The sequence below is a fragment of the Grus americana genome, chromosome 1 (genome assembly GCF_028858705.1).
Source record: "Grus americana isolate bGruAme1 chromosome 1, bGruAme1.mat, whole genome shotgun sequence".
NCBI classification, from domain to species: Eukaryota; Metazoa; Chordata; class Aves; order Gruiformes; family Gruidae; genus Grus; species Grus americana.
In genome coordinates, this window is record NC_072852.1 from 24,745,493 (window position 1) to 24,766,010 (window position 20,518).

A 20,518-nucleotide genomic window follows, 5' to 3' on the forward strand; every position below is an offset into this window, starting at 1 on the left:
CCCACGCTCGGTTCTGCAGCGCAGCTATGCTGTTGCTGTCTCTGCAGAGCTTTTAGTTTGAACGCAGCACCACACACCTGCAGTTATGATTTTTCCTGTTCTGGCATATTTGCATATGCAAGGCTACCTCTGACTTGTGGTCCTCTGTGCAGGCTAAAGAAATCCTGCGATGGGCAGCACAGCTCTCCCCCGGGAGGCCTCCTACAATGCGGCTTGCACTCTGTGCCTTCCAGGACTCAGATCTAAGCTTTTAAAGGCAACACAGAAGGCTCTTTTGCCTTTTCAGCTTTTTTTTTTCCCCCCCTTTCAGTTTTGAATAACTAACTCATTTTATTTTTGAGAACGACATATCTAATTTACATTTAAATCTTTGTAATCCCTTGCCAAGCTGCCATGACAATAGGCACTGTAAAAATTAGTAAATAAGAATTTTCTTATTTGCCTGATTGCCTTTCATGTCTCATTGTCTTTTATGTCAATCTATGCCAAGGCACTTTCAAGTTATATCTTCAAATGTGAAACCTAAAAGCAATCTGAGTGAAATGGTTTTATGTCAAGAAAGATATATTCCTGTGTGTCATGTGTACATATTGAAAGCGGCAGCTTTAATAAAGGAGTAAGGAGGGAGACACCCTTCCCTCACCCAGCCCAAGTGCAAAAAGGTTTGGGAAACTAAACTCCAGCTTAAACCAACAGCAACAGCACAAGATGCTTCTGAAGTTTATCTGGTCCCAAATTCTCACCAATGAAAATCCATACGGTGCAGGTAGCTCTGGTGCATCTATGCGCATTTATACCAATAAGCCTATATTCATTAATATAGTGGAGATTTGGGATCGTGCCTTTAGGAAGAATAAGCCCACTGGCCTATTCATGTGTACTGATGTGGATGTCTATAAAAGGATCCCTTCCCCATGGACAGGTCCAAAGCACACATGGGGAGAAGAGAGAGAAGCACACAACCTCGCCACAACACCACCGAAGAGGAACTAAACCACCCTGCATCTTGCCATTGCCAGTACTGGAGAGTACAAGTCTCCCCTGTACCCCTCAATTCTTGCCATTCAGGATGCCAGGACCACTGGATCCCAGCAAATCCTGCTGCTTGTTCTCAGCTGCCAGACTTTAGTTTTTAGTGCCAGAATGTGTCTTATGGCCAGAACCTTTCTTTTCTGTTACAGAAATATAATCTACCAGGCAGGCATTCATGTGGTAGACATGCAAAATCCATGTTAATGTTCTCCATCCACATTTTTCTGAAATACTAATGTTTTTATTAACCATAGTCACTGAGAATAATACGGGCTAGAAAATATTATATATGATACTGACCAGGAATAAACTGTCTTGGGTAAATAATACTGACCTTCACCCCAAACACTGAGACTTATCACTGCCCCAAGCAAAGACATGTGCAAGGCTCAGGTGGGAGGAGGGTTTGTTGCCTGGCTGTTGCTTCGGGACAGGTCCGCGTACCCTTGTAAAAGTGGGCAGATGAGAGAGTGGGAGAGGAGGAAGGAGAGTGCCTGGAAATAAGCTCTGGCTGGGTGACTGGAGGTGGTACAGTCCCCTCCCTAGGCTGGAAGGTCTCTACATGTGCAGCACAGACAGGGAACACAGATGTAGGCAGCACTCCTCAGCCAAAATCACCTTCAGCTGGATCTTACGGAACGCAGCAGGTCCCGCCTGGACTGCAGCAGCCAGGAGCAGACATGCCAGCGCCTCTTCTGCTGCAACTACACGTTTCCAACTATGAGAATCAGTATTTGACCTGTCAATGGGGACTTGTATTAATTTCTTTGAGAAGCCTATAATCCGTACTAATTTCTGTTTAGTCCTCTGCTTTGGTGGTTTTGTGTTTTGTTGGGGTTTTTTTGTTTGTTTGTTTGTTTTTAATAGATTGACATTTTCTGTCAAAAAAAAAAAAAGTTTCATTGAACAGTTCCCATCCAGCAGTACTTCACAGTGTATTTGATAACTTTTTGTTCTCTTCACCTTTGCATGTATTGAACTCAATTTGGACTTTGATCTCAAGGATTTTCCTCTGAGACGTTCTTGCAGTTAAATTAGCTCTTTTTTCTGAGCATGCAAAACTTCCCTGCTGAGTCTGGCTCCCCCCATCCCCGCCTGTGAAGTCAAGGAGAGTAAAAACTCATTACAGCTTTGCTGTAACTTATTGCGTCCTGGAAGGAAGTTCAGAGATGCAGGTACTAAAAGGTTATGATTGGTCTTTGCCCTGGTTTACCAGAAGTTCAAGGGCTCTAGAGGCCTCTCAATTTTTTTTTTATTTACCTGTTGCTGGTTTGCACATCACTTCTGCAGAAGTCGGAAATAGATTAGTACATATCTCTAACTAGATCTATCTGGAAATAGTCTGTCCATCTTGCACAAAGTTTACCTCAGGGTATTCCTGATTTGTTCCTGCCAGAGTGATAGAGGAATCAGACCCAGGGAATTTTCTTTATAATTTCCATATTAAGAACAATAATACAAGAAATTGTAAATCCACTTTGACAAAGTCTTTATGCACTCATAAAATAACTTTCAGAAAGTGAATTATTTAAATAAATAGGACTCTCAGTTTATTAGAATGCTAGAAGAAACAGATCCAGCTGTCTGTTACCTTCAAAAAAAAAAGGGTCCAATTTATTAAGCCTGCTGAGAAAAGTGCTAATTAAAGTAGGTCATAAATGTTCCATGTGAAGATGACTACCTGAATTTGAATTAAAAACAAAAAAGTCAAGGCTTTTCACAGGGGCTAGGGTAGCTTACCAGCTAGCTCTTATACCAGTGAGTTTCCACACCTAACACAGCTGGAATGTGGCCTTAAAAGAAAATCTGCATTATAAGCTGTCTCTGAACTGCTTCACCTGCTTGTGAAACGAATTTAAATGACTTCTGAAAGCTGCAGAGGTAGCAGTTCATTTGGATTGCAAAGCAGTATGGAAAAGGTAAGTGTCCTCCCAGGCTAGCAATCTTCTTATTAAAGACATAAAAAGAACTACTTGGGAGTCATAAACACTGGTGCCAAAATAAATTCAGGAAGACCAATGGCAAGTGAAATGGTGATTCTGGGCAGCAGTGTCAGTGTTCATGGGTTATTTATCTTACATAGTCTTAAAATGTTGTTGTGTGTTATAAAAATTGCACTACACTTCAACATGACATTGCCTAATATTTTTAGGCCCTTAAGGAATAGCTTTGGGAAATAGCATTTTCCGTGAGAATTTCATGTCTAGACTATATTTGATTTTCAATAGTTTAATTCTTTGCAATATAGAAATAGAATTTCTGGAGGGTACTTTTTATACTCTTCAACTAGTCATTTGAGAACCATTACAGTTTCTTCTATGCTTGACTCTACACAAAAACTGTCTATATAAAGATGATATATGAACTTTTGGAATGCCTGTATAAAACAGAGTCAATTATTTATTTCCAATTCTGTCTTTCAGAGCCCAACTACAGGTATTTGAACTTGCTAACAAAACCACCTGTAATCAGATCGTTATGAAACAAATAGAGTGTGAGAGTGGGATAAAGCTTTTGAACTTTTTAATCTCTATGTAGGATTGTTTCAGATGGTGGGGGGTTTTTTTGCTATTTTCTTGCTTCTATGGTGAGCAAACACAGCAAATCATCTAGGACAGATGTTTCTCTGAACATAAAGGAAATGATCAGTTTACTGAAAATGGGAAAAGATCTTGCAAGCTGGGGAAATCCTACAAATGTAGGAATTACACTGTGAGTATTATATCAGCAATGCAAAAATGTTCAGGAGCATCTCCTCTCCTGTCATGTTACTTCTGAATGCACATGCTCCCAGATAAAAGAGGAACTTAATAATGGATTAGACAATCATTAGACTCTCCTATTTCTTAAACTGGGATTTTATCATACTAGTTTTTCAAGAAAAGATCAGGGAAATAATAATTCATTTTCAAAATCAGTTTTCAAAGTAAATCACTTCCAATTTCCACAGGATACATAACCATTTTACTACCATATTTATCAGACCATCTTTTATTTGCTACTTCATTATTTACTTCATTTATTTGCTACCACATCATTATCTATAACCCAATGCTGGATATCTCGAGGATAGATTTAGAGTCTATTAATATACATCTTGCTCTGATCCTACCTTAAATACCTGCTGCAGCTTTGCACAGGAGGAAGTGTTTACATGATTAATGCCAATGCAGCACCTACCCATAGCAGAGAGAGCAAGCTCTTTTATTAGAACTCATCCAGAGCTACTGATTCACTTCTGTAGACTCAGTCTGTGTCAGCTTCTTTAGGCCAGAGTAATTGTGAATCGAAAACATGCCACTCATTTGAATTATGAGATTATTAATTTGTAACTTTCCTTTGGCCTAAATCACCTTCTTCTTGCTTGTAAATATTTCCATGCTGTTTAGATATGAGCAGACAGATTATGTTGAAGTAATTTGTTGCTGAGAAAATACAGAAAAATGATCAAGAAATTACACTGGTATCAGAGAGATGTAAAAAAAAGCGCCCAAACGGGAATGCCCAGTTACCCGATTGGTAGCTGTTGGTTGCTGGGGGCACGTAGCAATAGGACTCTTCGTTAGTGTGACACGTACGCATTTGCATCACAGGTAGAATTGAAGAAAGGTGGTTGCGCTCATATGCATATGTGTTGATGTGCAGTAAAATTATATGCCAGCTCAGCGTGCACAGCCCCTTCAAAACCCTACTAGAGCCCTACCTGTATCGTCAGACAAGTGTTTACTTTCTGCTTAGCGTGGCCTGTAACACAGATGGCCTACAGGTCTGCCAGAGGTCTGGCCCAGGATGCAAAAAAAAATAATTCTCAAATGGAAGGAATGACGGGGAAAAAGCTGGATTCAGCTCAGTTGAGACATATGCAAAAATGTGTATTTTGAAAGAAGAAATCAACCGAGTACCAAAGATGCAGCAGAACATGGAAATCAATAGAGGTCTAGAAAATACAGCATGGTAAGACTGAAGGAATGAAGGACATTTCTTTAACCTTTAGAGGATATTATTACAAAAACATAGTAATAGTTTTAATAGGCTTGGAAGGGGGAAAGAATTAAAAAGGGATGAAGGAATGCTCACGTTCTCCACATCCACTAGGGGTTAGACAAGGACTAATGAATCTCAATCACATTAACAAGGACTTAAACTGAATATTTGAAAACTTTGTAGCAGTAAGAGCAGAGAAACAGTAGAGTACCTTGTCCAGGAGAGCTGGGAAATCTTTCAAGGAAGTTACAGGTATAATTAATCCTACCTTTGGAAAGCAAAGGATGATCAGAGGACTCTTTCAGGACTGTACTCTGAACTCTGCAGCATTTAAATGTCTCTTTGACTTAGAATTCTTTTCTTTAGTTTGGTCGATACATAATACGTAATACCTCTTGGCTGCAGATATGTCAGACAACATTATAATTCAAGAGATGAGACACATTGCAGGGTTGTTTGCTAGATAAAGCCTTTAAAAGCTGTTCACATTTTCATTGCAAACCAGTGTAGAGATATGAGAACCAAAGTGCCCATTTCCAAAGCTCCTTCCAGTTTCTGGTGCTACATATTTTTCTCCAGAATCATTAAGAGCTCCTTACGCTGCCCCAGTTGGTGGAAGGCTAATTCAGAAATTTTAACTAGTACAGTCCCAAGACAGGTACTTAGACATCGCACCACCCAGAATTAATGACTACGTTTAAAAAAATAAGCCTGTATTTTTTTCCAGTTGCCCTGATAAAAACATCAGTTTTAGGGTCATTTATTTCCTCCATGAGCAAAAACAAACTTTGAATTTCTGCACACTGCAGCCAGTAACGCTGGAATGAGTTAAACTTTAAACTCACGCTTGCTCTTGCTTCTGTACTGCAGAAGACCGAGACTGCACCTACAAGACCACACAAGCCAATACTAAGCAACTTGTCCAACGCTGGTCTGTGTGGCCTTGTGAGGAATTTCTCAGTGTAGCAGCCAGTTGTTCACTCTTGCATGCAATATGATTACAGAATTATTAGGACTTTTAAAGGATTTTAAACTCTATGAACATAAGATACAAAAAAGCACTAAAAATTCATTGCAGGCATTCTTGTCAAAAATAGATGATCAAGACTTAAGAACATTAAAATCTTCCTGAAACCTATAAACTTTATCCCATACTTAAATAACACTGGTCCTTTCTCCATCCCTTCTCGTAATGGATTCAAAGTATCTGCAGTTAAATCGATTTTTTTCCTCTGTCATGACATCACAACTAAGTTGAAAGTTCAGTTCCGGTCTATCCAGTTAGTATCTTAGCTACCTGCTGCATCACATACAATTGGTACTGTGACTGTTTAGCTTTCTGTCATAAAATCTGCAGTACAGCTGCAAGTAAATGAATTAATGGCAATGAAGACTGAGCTATTTTCCGACTCTTGAGGCCAGTCAGAGCCTAATAACCTCGAATGATATTCACAGAACATTACATGGAGGTTTGCGTCCCGCTGCCTGTTTTATCCCACCGGACAGGCTAAAAGATGACTATAGCCTATTGAGCTGCCAAATTGATACTTTCCTTTATCACTTAGGATGGAATTTCTGTCAGCCATCTAAAAGTTAGGTCCCTGCTCCAAGGTATTTATTCCAGACACTCTTTATCATTGACAGAAAAAGACAGAAACCCCTAAAGCATGACTTATCCCATCCATGTACAACATCCATCTAGTAGATTTATCCTTACCAGGAGCTACCTTCTCCCTCTAATGACTGAGCAAATCATGGACACATAGCTGGGTCCACAGACCTAACACACAGATGGTTAAAATGTTAAGAAATGGTAACTTCAAGCATTTCGACTGAGGGAGGTGCCTGCTTTAGGAATACAGTCCTCATAGACTCTGCAGGCACCTCTCAAGTTCATCTCAAATCCCGAACGGTGGGTGAGGGGGGAGGAATCACCCTGCAGAAGTGCCTGACTCTCTCCATTGCCTGCAGATGGTACCTAATGAGAGCAGGCCTCTAATTAGCGCATGGAAGGTAAGGTATGTAGATGAATTCAAGACCTAAATAGTCAGTTATTCACACAGAAAATGAAAAGTAATTTCTCTCCCTAGGAGATGGAAGCACTTTCTGCACTATATTGCACTACTCAGGATGTGATAAAGGACAATGTGAATATCATCATACAAAATTACTCAATTTGAGAGTCAGCGCACAGTCTGAAGGCGTGCTAGGGACCCACTGGGGCAGCAACCGTCTGGTTTAGAGGCTCTTCTGCATTTTCTCCAAGATACTGCATAACTGAATACTTGATATTTAGCCTAATTTTCAATAAATTATATAAATTCCAATAATTACTTAAAAGGAAAAAGAAGATAAAAATTAAAATGAAAACATGGATATTGGTAACTGTTCCAAAGAGCATACAGCATTAAACAGTTTAATCAAAGCAATGCTTGTACAAAGTTAGCTCTAAAGATCAAATTTCTGTAGTGATACACTGGACAAGTTATTTTTATAAAGGACAAATATAGGACATTAGCATGGTCATCAATAGGGTCTGAGCAGCAGCTGGGCTAGATTCAATAATGAGTGACTCAAAGAAAACGAATGCAGACACCACTACAAGCACGCACCTGGACAAACCCTTTGGTTTTATTACTTACAGTACCGGGGCTAGAAATCTAGTTTTAGAAAATCAGGAATGCTAACAAATCCCGCGTGCTTCATGAGTGCCATCACCAAGCACTTGTTCATCTCCCCATAACATAAACTAAAGGCAACAGCTCAAAATTAGTTTGCGTTACAGATTGATTACCCAAAGATGGGCCTAAAATACTCTGCGGGCAAAGGAACCAGCCTCATGAATTAATTTACTTTCAAAGACAGATGCTGAAAGAAACCTAAGTAAAGGAACAGCTGAGCAGAAAGCCAGCAGCAGATACCATCCTGATCTATATGGAGTGGCTGCCCTTCCATATGATCATGGCCATGGCATAACGCATGTTCTATCAACCAGTCATAAAGCAGGAGGGGAAGAAAGGAGCCTGCATTTCTTCACTCTCTTCTCTGCACCACCATAGGTAAAACCGTGCCTGGGAAAAAACACCCGAGCATACTGCCCATGCTTTTTCAGCAGTACTTGAAAACACAATATACATTTGCTGTGATATACATTGTATATCACAATGAAAGAATATATCTGCAAAACAGGGAGAAAAATTACCCTTTTTTTCAATTCTGCTCAGCTATAAATTGCCATCTGGAAGCAGGAGTCATAAAATGTAGCAAAATTGGTAATGACAACAGACAAGCTCAGGAAGAAAAATTGTTTGCACCGTCCTTGCCGTTGCTCCCAGACTGGGTTCCATATCCCAGCAAGGTGCAATCCGTCTGGGAGCCGTGGGAGCGTGCACGACTCTCTTACGGCAAATTCTTCCCTTAAAAATCACCTCACTACCCTGAATTAACAGCTGGCACTTAGCAAATAGTGTCTATGCTTTACCTCCTTTATGGCTTTCCCTGTGACTGCCCTTGAGTTAATGGTCACATCGCGCATCAGTAGTGTAGTGCTTGTCATTCAGTGAGCGTTGTCACGTGCTGGATCCTGAACAGGCCTAAGCCAGCCCAAGTCCTGTGTAATTAACTTTGGCCCAGCCCATGGAAGTGTGTTTGGCAATAAGCATCATTCTCCCCATCAGTTCTGCAAAGGGAGGATGGGAGAATTCAGATGGATGATGATGTGAAACAACCTGGCGTCTTTTTGCAGGTAATAGAGTTATGGTTGCAAGTGAATGTCTTTGCGGTGCACTGCAGGGATTAGAAAACTGCAGAACGAGTTGTGATAGCCTAAAATGCTTCAGTTCTTTTAGTTCTCATCCAAAACAATTTAGACAACGGTAACTTGTATATTAAATACATTTTCTATTTTTCTTATGCAGGAACAAGATGCCATATTAACTTCTTTTAGTGAAAGTATCAATGATACTGAGGTTAATGACATTTCGTTCTCTGAATATAGATGTCAAAATCTTCCAAGTGAGGTAAAGCTTAATAGATCACTTGGTCTGTTCTTTATCAATGTATGTATATCCCCTACCTCACATATTCTTTTCAAATACTTCCCATAGAACAAAATCTTAAACTTTCATTTTACTCTAATATTCACCAGACTTTCCCTCCTTTCCTAGGTTTAGTCCATTGTTTTTATTTACAACCTTTGACATCAGACAAGATAGACCCTCCCTTTCCTTCTACCTACGGCGATTTTTATTATAGCCTATGATTTTGTCAATCATTGTGTAATCAGTCATTTTTATCTTTTTTTTTTTAATATATATGATGGCCTCTTCAATTCCTGTTCACGTTCTCTTTCCCTAAATTGCTTACAATGCTTACCATACTTTTGAAGTAGGGTCCTGCTCAGATCAGTGTGCAATATTGCAAGTGCAGGGATACTGCCTGATGATGTCCCACCACTATATAAAATTTAATTGATATTTTTTTTGTAGTTAGATGAAGCCACTAGTTTGTCAGCCACTGATATTTGTTATTCTCTTTTAGCATTTCTTTTCCTAAATACTACTTTTTCACTGAACAAATGCTTTTCTCCAACTATCTTTCTTTCCTTGAGGGAGAAAGATTTTTCCTTCTCTGATTGTTACCACTAAGTTTACCGTATGCCCACCAGCCTATGAAACTTGAGCAATTTACTACAATTCCCTGAAAACTGCTACTAACTCAGAAAATGTACTCTGGTTCCCAGCGAATACAATTTACTTATTCAGTGGCTCTTCTTGTCTCTGAGGAGAAATCAAGCGGAGATAGGTATTTTCTTGCTTTTATTTGTGAGTACCTCTGAGTCTGTTCATGCAAGGTAAAACTAAAACACTGCAGAATGGAGATATAGGTTGGAAAGAGTCAGCACCCCCTTATACGACAAATTTTCTTAATAAAGGGGAGGAAGGAAGAGAACTTGGCCTTACATGGGAGAATTAAGGAGCAATTCAAAAATAGGATGGGAGAGTGAAAAATGCAAGCAAATACTAAAAAATTATAGGTTGCTAATAGAAAGGAACAAAGGAAAGAGAATAAATGTATATTCACTGAGGAGGTCAAGTAATTATATTTATTTACTGCATTTATTACCAGTCCTTAAAAAAAAAAAGCTGATAAAATGCCTTGCCTAAGGATCTGATCTTGTACCATCAAGATTAACATACTTTTTTTTCATTGACTGTACCATGAGTAGGACCAGGCTGTAGACTTACCTGAAGATTTAGAATGTAAAGAATTTAGCGCTATAGGGTTGTTAAATTGCCACGAGCTGAGGGTGAGGATTACTCTGTAAATGGATCAGAGGAACAACTGCTCTGCAGTGATGCATTTTTATGGTGAAACTTGGAGTGAAAATATTTTCAGGAGCCACAGGAAGGCAGTGTGTAACTGCTTCTTTGTAGTTTTGAAAGCTTCATGTCCAATATCTGAGGAAAGGACGCGTGGTATCTATCAGTCGTTCTACCTGAGCTCAGTTTAGAGTTGTTCGAATATTTTTCAGTGGCACATTATTTTCAGGCAGAAAATGCTGACTTTTGACCTTTTGCTGAATTCTGACCTTATCGTTTTGATTGCTATAATGTAAATGACTGATACAATGTAAATTTGCATGTAAATAATCACAGGGGTGTTTGACATTTATAACATTTCCATCTTCAAAGTGGAGGCAGCCGCCTGTGAATGCCCTGAAGCGACTGCCAAAACATGAATTTAGGTCAGTAAAAGATGAGATGTGTCAGGCAGCGAAATGCCTAAAGCCACAAACATTCAAGGGTCTTTCACAGCCCACTTGGGCCCACTGTCCCTGGGTGGGGGGACACGATGCTCTCTGAAGTTTCTTTACCCCAACTGGGAGGCTACCCAGGACCCATGACTATCCGACAACATCCCTGCTCTTTCCTGCCCTCTCTGGGTCCAAAGCGTAAGATATTTTGAGGGAATCGCTCCAAATCTGCTTGAACTCCTCCTTTCTGGTTCCACTCCTCCTCTAATCTTGTCATTATTCCATCTTTGTCCTTGTGGACAATTGCAAGAGTAATAGCGACTACCAATCCGCTGGTGAACAGTGTGCGATTTACATGTATGGAGGGAAGCGATGGGGCGTCAGTGTGTAAAATCCCTCAAATATAGGTACTGAGCGGCTGGCGTGTGTCCTGGTGCAAGGGATTAATCTAGTTGTCCTGTTCCCAGTGCTCACTCTGTGTTTTCTCCATCGTTAGAAATCTGGCCGTACCAGCCTGTGGTCCCGGGTAAGCTGAATTCCCTGCACAGTTGGTAACCATGTCTCTGACATGTCTGTATGGAAAATAATAGTTTAAAGATTTCTGCAAAAAGAATTCACAATATAACTGGATCCATTGTAAAATTTTCCTAACATTTGTTCTGCATTTTTCTTTTGGATCATCATATTTTATAATACAATAATATTAATTTTTTCCCCCACCTTTGCCCTAATACTCAGCCTTCTTGGCAATAAAGTGATCATATGAACCTTCCACATATTTTACTATTTTCCGAAGGGAAGAATATATTTTCTTTGAAACACCACTTTCCCAAGTTAATTAGTTAACATTAATTCAGATTTTTCATTATGCAAATCAGCTTACAAGCCCATTAGCTATTGCAGCTGTTGTTGGCATTCTTAACTAGCTTAGTCCTGTAGGAACGTGTGGAACAGACTCAAGCAAAGGTTTTGCTACAAGAAAGAAAACCTTATTATCCTGCTCACCTCACAGGGATATATTTCAGCCAAGCAGAATTTCAGCAGCAGCTGTGTTTGCCAATGGCTGAATGTCTATCATTGAACTCGGCTGGATATAACCTCTTGATAGGGGATATAGAGAATTCTTGCAGAAGCAAAGCAGAAAATTGAGGGGGAAGAAGAGTTTTGCTGAAGCATTAGCAAATGCAACAGTAGCAGGAGATAGCAATGTTTCATTGGGTTTTGCAGCTTATATGTGGTAGAAAGGAACAGCTGGCTTGCGACCCTTAGAGGAGAAGTTTTTTGAGGTATTTGCTCTTTACAGAATGAAAACCTAACGGCATTCAAACCCCAAAGGGAAGAACCTTCAATTCTGCCCAAAGCCAGTAAACTTAGTGTCTGGTTTTGTAACCTTTTCACATGCTAGACTTTCTATGTTGCTGAAATTTTTGGATAAAGTATAAAATCTGATGTTATATACATAAGTATAAATATTAAAACCAATGTTTTCATAAACAAGAGGAAATTCAGAGACCTGAATATTCAAACCCTTTGTTCGGCTTGCAGAAAGCTGTCCAGCTGTAACTGAAACTCATCTAAGTTTCCTGAACCCAGGCAACTTCCCTAGGTGAGGTTTTATAATGCAATTTCCAGTAATTTCTCTGTTCTTGATTTTTGTAGGATCATCAGAGTAGGATATCTTGTGGCATTTTTTGCTATTTCTATTTCCAGTTTAAAAAAAGAAATTATTGCAAGGAGCATGGACTGTGACAGGCTGAAAGAAAACTTTTTTTTCCCCCCTAACAGTTCAAACTTAGTTTTCTTTAGGCTTTGGGCAAGGATCACTGAAAGGTGCAGGTGACTTACTGAACCCGCTTCTCTAGCCCCATTTCTCATGTGAATTTGGGTGGTATTTCTTGTCCGTAGTGTAAATATTAGAAAAAATATCCCCATCATGTTTTATTTACATTCTAAACATCCGTGGCTTTGAGATGTCAAAGACCCCCTGCATGGGTGGAAATGCTCAAATGATATGTAGCGTTCTGCGGAATGCATCGAGCAAATGTTTTAAAGAGGAGTGTGACTTTCATATTTGAAGTGCAGGAGGTAGAGCTGTTTTGCATTAAAAAGGGCGCTACTTTTAATTAAACATATTTCTGAGATGTATTAAATTGTTTACTATTTCTCCAAAATAAAACCTCAGTAAAAAGGGGAAAGTTGCAACAATATTCTGGAAAAAAGTTTGTTTGTCATTTTAAATTACTTTTCATTTTGATTTTGATTTTGTATTTACTTATAAGTTTAAAAGCTGAAGGCAAAATCATTTCTTGAAATGAAACAGCTATAAAAGGATTTTTTCATTTCCTGACTGAAAAAAAATTTGAAGTCTTTAAAGTGATAGCCAGAGAAGCATCTGGGTTGCATTATCTGAATCCCTTGGAAATAAAAGGACATAACTGCTGGAAAATGCAGTTGAAAATTACGATTTCTCACAGTTGTTCCAAATCTTCTTTTTTTCCCCAAGCCTTGCATTTTGCCCGCAGGTTTCTTTCAGAAGCCGTGGTGCTGTCCTGGCTCTGAGGGTCAAACATGGCCCAGGGCACTGACAGCTCACCCTGAGCAGGCGCAGGATGACCTCCTGCTCTGGGCTGCTCCTCTGCAGGTGGTGGGTGCTCTCAGCTGGGGTCATGCCATGGCCAGAGCCTTTCGCTTCAGGGCATTAATCTGGGGAAAAGCAACCGAATTCCTAAACCACTGCCTGCATTTCTGCCCTACCTATTGCACTTTTCTCTTTTTTCTACTCACCTCCCTAGGAAAAGGAGGAGGTGTATTTTGACAGGTGACATTTTATTTATGATTTAATTAAAAAAAACCCCACAACCTTGCATTCTCACTTCTAAAATCTTGTTTTGTTGATTTGTCTTATGGGCTGCTTTATGCTTCTCACAAGTGGAACTAATGGTAAAAGCAGATTTATCATAACCTATGCCCTCCCAGTGTGTTGATAAACAGGGATACGGCAGGCCCTGCTCGGGCTGTAAGGTGTTTTCTTACGTCACAAATAGGTGTTAAAACAGCTGAAAAACCATTCTATTTCATACATTGCTTGACTGCATAACAGATGATTGTAGTACCTTGATCTAAATACTTCAAGTGACAGCACTTTCTTTATTGCCATTAGCGCGTGCAAACACAACGAGCTAGCAAAGATTAACAGGCCCTGCCAGTCTGCACCGATGCAGTTTGTCCACCTGCCACCATCACGTTCTTTCCCTACCTGTGACTCTCTCAGAGAAGAACGTGACTTTTTGAAATCTCGCTACCATTACTATCGTCATTAATTTAGTAGGAAGACAACCTCTTGAGTACGTGTCAATTCTGAGAGTTATTTTTTTTATATTGTATCCGCCACTTATGGTCTGTTAAATAGATATTTTAATGCATACAATGCCAGACCAGTGGGAATTAATGTACACAATAAAACTCAAACACACAGTCTTGTTATCAACACTAACACTATTAAGAGCAGTAACCAATGCTGTAATGTTTATAGCAGGCCTTTCTGTGTACACGTAAATAAATTTGACAGATTGAGCAATATATTTGTGAAATGATGCTCAGTATCCTCCAGAACATCTTTTAGTAGCTACTCCTCACATAGTTCAGCTATTTTTTTTCCAAAGGAAGCAACATATATTTTAAGTTGCTTGCTATGTCTGTGCATAAAGCTCTTGATTTTTTTTTATTTATTTATTTTTTCCTCTGGCTATTTAGAATATTAGAAGCTTTGTGCTAAAAATGAGGAGACTGAGCATAAACAAATGGAATTTCATGGCTTTTAGGTGCTAAGTGATTTGGAGGGGTTTTCAAGCTTGTCAGCAGAGAATCTGTGTGGTAGAGCTATTTTTCCTTAATTTAGCTTGTTACTAAAGGAGGTTCCCCCAAAGCTGTTTTCATTTTCCTTGTATTTCTACTTCTCTACATTCCTAACCTCTCTCTATTCAATTCTAAAGGCTAAATGAGGCAGCCAATGCTTTAATAAATATGTAAATTCCAGTCAGAGAAAGAAATTGTATTAGGAGTAATTGGTGCTAGTATTTCCACAGCAGATCTCATGAAGATGATGAATTAAGAAACTTTTTGAAGGTGAAAAACAATCATAGACTTTCATATGGCCACAAAATATGTTAAGGACCAAAGCCAGAGCAGTCCCAAGAGGTCTTAATCCAGCCCCTCATCCATGGCCTGCAGAGCCCTCACCTTACAGGGAGGGTTCTGTTTTTAAATGTATTACTTGTAGGCTTCAAAAAACTCTCTTGCCCTGCTTTTTGCAAAATAAACACCCAGCTAGGGCACAATGCTGGGAGTTTGGGGAACTTGAGCTTCTTTGAGCCTTTTTCCTGCTGCACCAGGATGTGAGGAGAGGTACCTATGGCACAGCACCTGAAGCTTCTCATGGGCATGGCTCATCTCATGCCTGGAGCCCTTATCTTCCATGTCTCGGTGATTGTTCAACAGAAGGGGTTCAAACACTTCTCTGTCATGGCACTGATGGCCTTTCTGTCCCTCCCAGCCTGCCCTGAGCCTCCCTCTACCCCAGCCCATGGCCAGGAGCCCCATTTCAGCTCTTGCCCCAGAGACATTGCAGAGGTGCCTGTCTCCATCCCTGTCTCCTGGGTGGATCCCTTGGGCCCACACTGTCACCTCGTCTCTGGCCTCATCTCCTGCTGCTCCTGACTGGGCTCTCTGGACAGCCCTTGGACCTGGCTCATCACTTGCCCTGTCTGGGGCTGTCACTGGGCCCTGTTACCAGCAACCGGCTCTCCCTGCCATCTCCACCCTCCATAGACTGTGCCTTTTGGTGTGGGCATGGGGTCCTGGGGTCACCCACAGCTCCCAGCTGCACATCCCTGCTGGAACAGCTGGCCTTCCTGGCCCCAACACCCTCATCTTTGGCTTTTGGTGCTGAGAAAATAACATGTTATACGTACAAAGAACAAAAACTCACTCTTTTTCCTACCACTGTAATGTTTTAGCAAAAGTACTTTCTTTGATTTTTTTTTGCATCACTATGTAAAGATTCACCAAGCTCAGTTAGAAGCGCAGGAGGCCTGGGATTAAGTCTCTGCTCCCAGACAAGATGAGCAAACAGGTCTTTCAAACAGATTTCCTGCGATACCAGCCTGTTGAATAAAATGAGATAGAGTTGGGGTTTATCAGTATTAGCTGGCTATCCCTCAGATGTCCAGGAGATATGCTCTGAGGACACTTAGCAGATCACCCTCTGGCAGTCAAATAGACGAGACTTCCAGAGAATCCCACCAAGTCACAAACGTGAAATAGGTCTCCAAGTAGCCAGGTGGGCAAGAGGGCTCAGGTGGTGATGAGACATTCCTAGGAAAGCCTGATGTGCTGAAGGAATGTAGCAGTCTAGAGCACTAGGAGACACCTGAGCAGAGGTCTTTTAGGAGTTTGGTAATACCTGCGTGCGAGATTTAAGCCTTTTAGCTCACTACAGTTGCTACCAGTGCGGGTCTATTAGTAAACACAGCAAAACAAACCACCTTGGTGAGCGTCCCTATGCATTAGGACACAGACATTTCTAAACTCAAATTTATGGAGACTGAAATGACAAAAAAAACCCCAAAACATTTCAAACAGTTGTAAAAACACTTGGTGATGATTCACTTGTCTATATACAGTACATTATAACTGTCCTGTTCTTTCCCAGGTATCTCCATGGGGCTGGCAGGTATGACACAGGATGCACAGGAGTCCCATGTCCCTCTGGGACAGCAGCTGGAGGCCAGGTGGGATATACCTGAATCCCTCCCTTAGCTTAGGACTGACCCAGCTCAAACAGTAGCAGGCTTAAACCAAAATAAGCAAATTCATGCAGAGTTTTTTTACCTGGTTCTGATGAGATCTGCTGCTTACAAGGCTCTGCAGGAGAGAGCTACCAGCACTGCCTGTTCCCAGGCTACCTTACCTTTATACTGCCTGGCAGAAATCCAGTTCTTCCAGTCCTTCCCTAAGTGGCACGGAGTGAAATTTGTGGTGCACCACTTATGCCCACATTCACTTGTTACAGCATGTACTCTTTGGCACGGTAAACAAAGCAATCCTAACCTCCTCCCAGTGTTTGAAATCAGGAGGAGCGAGGGCTCTTGGTGTGCAGATGGAAGCACTTGGTGCTGTTTAAAAACTCGATCAGAGATGTGAAGAGAACGAAAACCAGCCACTGGAAAAGCTGCAAGCTTCTGAAACGTTGGCACGAGCCTGAAGTGTGACAGACAGCTGGAGGCTTGAAGTGAGTGTGTTTGGACTTTTTACTTGACTCTTCCTGAACTAGTGCACCAGGCCTCCTTAGTCTAGCAAGGCCTAACTCACTGGCAAGCAATGCTGTGTAACAGCAGGCTATGGGGATGCTCGGGCAGCCCTAGCACATTTATGAAAGCCCTGCCCATATGCCAGTATGCTGCTGCAGACCCAGAAATGTTCTTTTCTGATTACTTTGAAAGCCCGTCCAGCAGAAGCAGGGCAGAGCTGCCAAGGAGCTGTACAAATCCTGCTCCTCGTGAGCAGGAGCGAAGCAAATGGGTGCCCACCTCTGCCAGTGTAAATGGGCTGCATTTCTGATTCCCTTTCCCTGCGTGGCTGGGCTAATCTCATGGAGGACTTTGGTTTGTTGACCCTGTTGCTGTGCTGCTTCACCAGCAGTGCCGTGGCACAGGAGGGGACTTGGAACCATTCAGAAAGCAGAGCCCTGGAAACCAGCAGCAGGACGCAGAGTTACCAAGGCAAACACAGACTGAAAACATCTTTTTCCCTATCTCTTGAGTCATCCTGGAAAAAGAGCTGATTTGCATTGTGTAAAAATATATACTCAATAGCAAAGTCTGCAATAAGGAAAGGCAATGTCACTCTTCTGTATTCGATCACTAGAAAGGTTTACCTTATTTTGGAAGTGGTCCTTTCCCAGGAGATAATATGAAAAAGTCATAACTCCAACTATATTTGTTCATTTCTACACCATCAAATCTTCCGCCGAGCAAAGAGAAGATTAGAAAGGTTATCTTGCCATGTTTTCCAATGCAAAGAATTGATCAGTGCTACAAAGTCTAGTTGAGAAACTAGGTAATCTCATTCCTCTGGGCAGATTTCAATAGATATGTGACTGTTCATGACCCTTTTCTGTCTGTTTCCAATTAATATTTTAATGAGCAAGTTTTCCTCAACCTCTTGAGGAAACAGCAAATTTTATTTGAAAGGAGAGAAAATTTCTAAAAAGTAAATTTTACATTTTTCCCCATTAACGCTTGCCTGGAAGCTTGATTGAAAGAATTTGATTGATCTGGTCAGATTGATCACGTCATTCAGATAACATGATAAAATTGTGGGTGTTAGTCATTAACCTCTCCCAAAAAAGGACAGAACATAAAAATGTAAAGATTTTAATGTAAAATTCAAGTACTACATTATATTCAGGAAGTAGGCAAACCATGTAAATAAAGCTAATCCACTGCAGCTAAAGCAGATATCCATTTCATAGGCTTGGTGGCAACATAAAGAAATACCTTTTCATAGACTGTAGTTCCTTTCTGTTGAATTCAGCATGTGCAATAACATTTTCAGCAAGTAGACAATACAGTTCTCACAGGGCTTGCTATGTCTGTAGCTCAGGTTTGAATACCGTGAGCTAAATAAACATTAACCAGGCACCACATGGGAGGTTCGTAGCTCTTCTCCCAGTGGTGCCATACGCCCGAAGGTGTGTGCCCAGGGAGGCTTCGTTCCCACCACTGCAGAGCAGGCTGTACAAGAGCAGCGCTGGTCCGTGAAGAGCCTGTGACAATGAGGCAGGTCACCAGAGCTTCTTGGTTAAGTTCCTCCTTGCTTTCTAGATCTTGAGCCTGAGGACCATCTTTTGAGGCTTGCTTCCATGGGCTCAGGAGTTAGTAATTTAGGACTGTTCTATTCAGCAGCTGGAACTGGGAGCAGGTGGATGGAGAGAGCTGGGAATGAGAGAGCTGGTGCTGTGGACTAGCTAAACGTGTGCATTGAAAGCAAGTGGGACTGACTATATTAAAACCCTCGTGTGGCAGTTTTATTCAAAAGTAAAGGGCCTTTGCTCAAGTCGCTTTAAGTCACTCTAGGAGTGAAGGGAGACAGGGTGAATTAAAGCTACTTTTACCAGTTAAAAAGCATTCAAGAAAGGATATGATGTATATATATTCACGTTTTTAGTTCTTTTTATGCAAGTCAGTGATTTTTTTTTTTTTCTTAATACATGAAAGCACCCAGTGGAGATAAACTATAGGTCATTTCTGCTACAATTCCTCACATGTAGCTGCTTTTGCTGAGAACAGATAGGATCAGGAGATCAACAGATGTACACTGCCATAACTGCACTGACTTGACAAGAGCTATGCCAGTGCTGTTAACCACAAGCACTGACAAAAAGCATGAGAAAGACCCCAGAGGAAACATTATAGATTTCTGAGGCAAAGAAAGGACCATTTGTCCACTGAGCCCTCCCTGTGCTGTGCTTGGGGGTGTCTTCTTTTGCAGGATGCACAGTTGCTACAGTTTGTGGTCAGGTGGGATGCTGGTCATCCTTTGGATTTGGGGGTAATGCGTTCATTTGGGGTTCAGGGGCTCTTGTCCTGTTCTTGGCCCAGCCATCAGCTAGCTGCAAGACTATCTCTTTGGACTACAGTTTGACTACCTGTAAAATGGTTGTTTATGGCCTTTGTAAAGCGTTTCAAGATTCACAGGCTGGACATGCTATAAAAGAGCAGGTATTTATTGGAATGATTACACAAATGACTTACAAGCCACCAACTATTAAAAACAATAGGCATTAAGCTCTTACTGACATTTGACTTTATGAGTTTTCAGTCATTTCTCCACAGCCCATAGGTTAAGCCTAGTGTGGCTTGAGCAGTGGTCCAGCACCTCTGGGAGGTTTTGGCTTTCTGGGACAGACGTTTATAGCTGATCTGCAGAGAACATCTACTGTGTTTGAGATACCTTGGATCTGCACAAAATAGACATGCCGTTTCTTGAAAGGTTCAGATTCAATGCTCAAATGTCACTTACCTGATCTCAGCTGTAGCCATGAATGTGAATAGAAATGTCAGACAAGATTTTCAGTCAGAAAAAGTGGGCGTGCTTGGAGAAACCTGTCTACAAGCTAACCCCAGCCAAATGCTCTCCTTCATAAATGAAAACTATTATTTCTTCTGTACCCGATATTTTCCCAGCCAGCACTGGAGAAAATTCTCCAGGTATTGAAAAGCAATGGTAAATGTGCAGGAGTTAACAAAGCTGGCTGCCAATACACCGGCCAAGGAGTTATCTGATGACAACCACCAAGTAGCCCAGCAACTCCCCTACCAGTGCAGAGCAGATGGGGCCCTGGAGCCCAGACATCACATCTCACCATCACCTTCCTCTTTCCTCCAAAGCTTTGCACTGTTCAGACACTCCATCATCAATAGCTCAGTTGCATGGCATGGCCATTCCCTTCCCTTCCCAGGAGCTCACTGGCATGTGGAGGGTGGCAGCATCGTGGGCCAGGCAGCCCTGGAGAGCACAGCCCGCTTGCAGTGCTGCACCCAAGGCCTGGCTCCACAGTGATGCTCACCGCTGTCCTTGCTGCTCTGCCTTCAAATCCCACCACAGAGTACAGTCCCAGCATTACAAAGCTGTGAAGTGAACGTGTTCCTCTAAAACTCTCTTTGCCAAGATTGCACAGGGCCAGTC

The 20,518-nt window shown here is 41.2% G+C and overlaps 1 protein-coding gene across 1 annotated transcript in view; it reads right to left on the bottom strand.

Moving 5' to 3' along the window:
* SPAM1 (sperm adhesion molecule 1) overlaps positions 1 to 17,759 on the bottom strand; it is a 41,531-nt gene extending 23,772 nt beyond the window's left edge. Inside the window, exon 1 of the mRNA XM_054812627.1 lies at positions 17,706 to 17,759. The gene's annotated coding sequence lies outside the window, so the exon portion shown is untranslated. The remainder of the gene's footprint in view (positions 1 to 17,705) is intronic.
* Between the last annotated feature and the right edge of the window lie 2,759 nt (positions 17,760 to 20,518).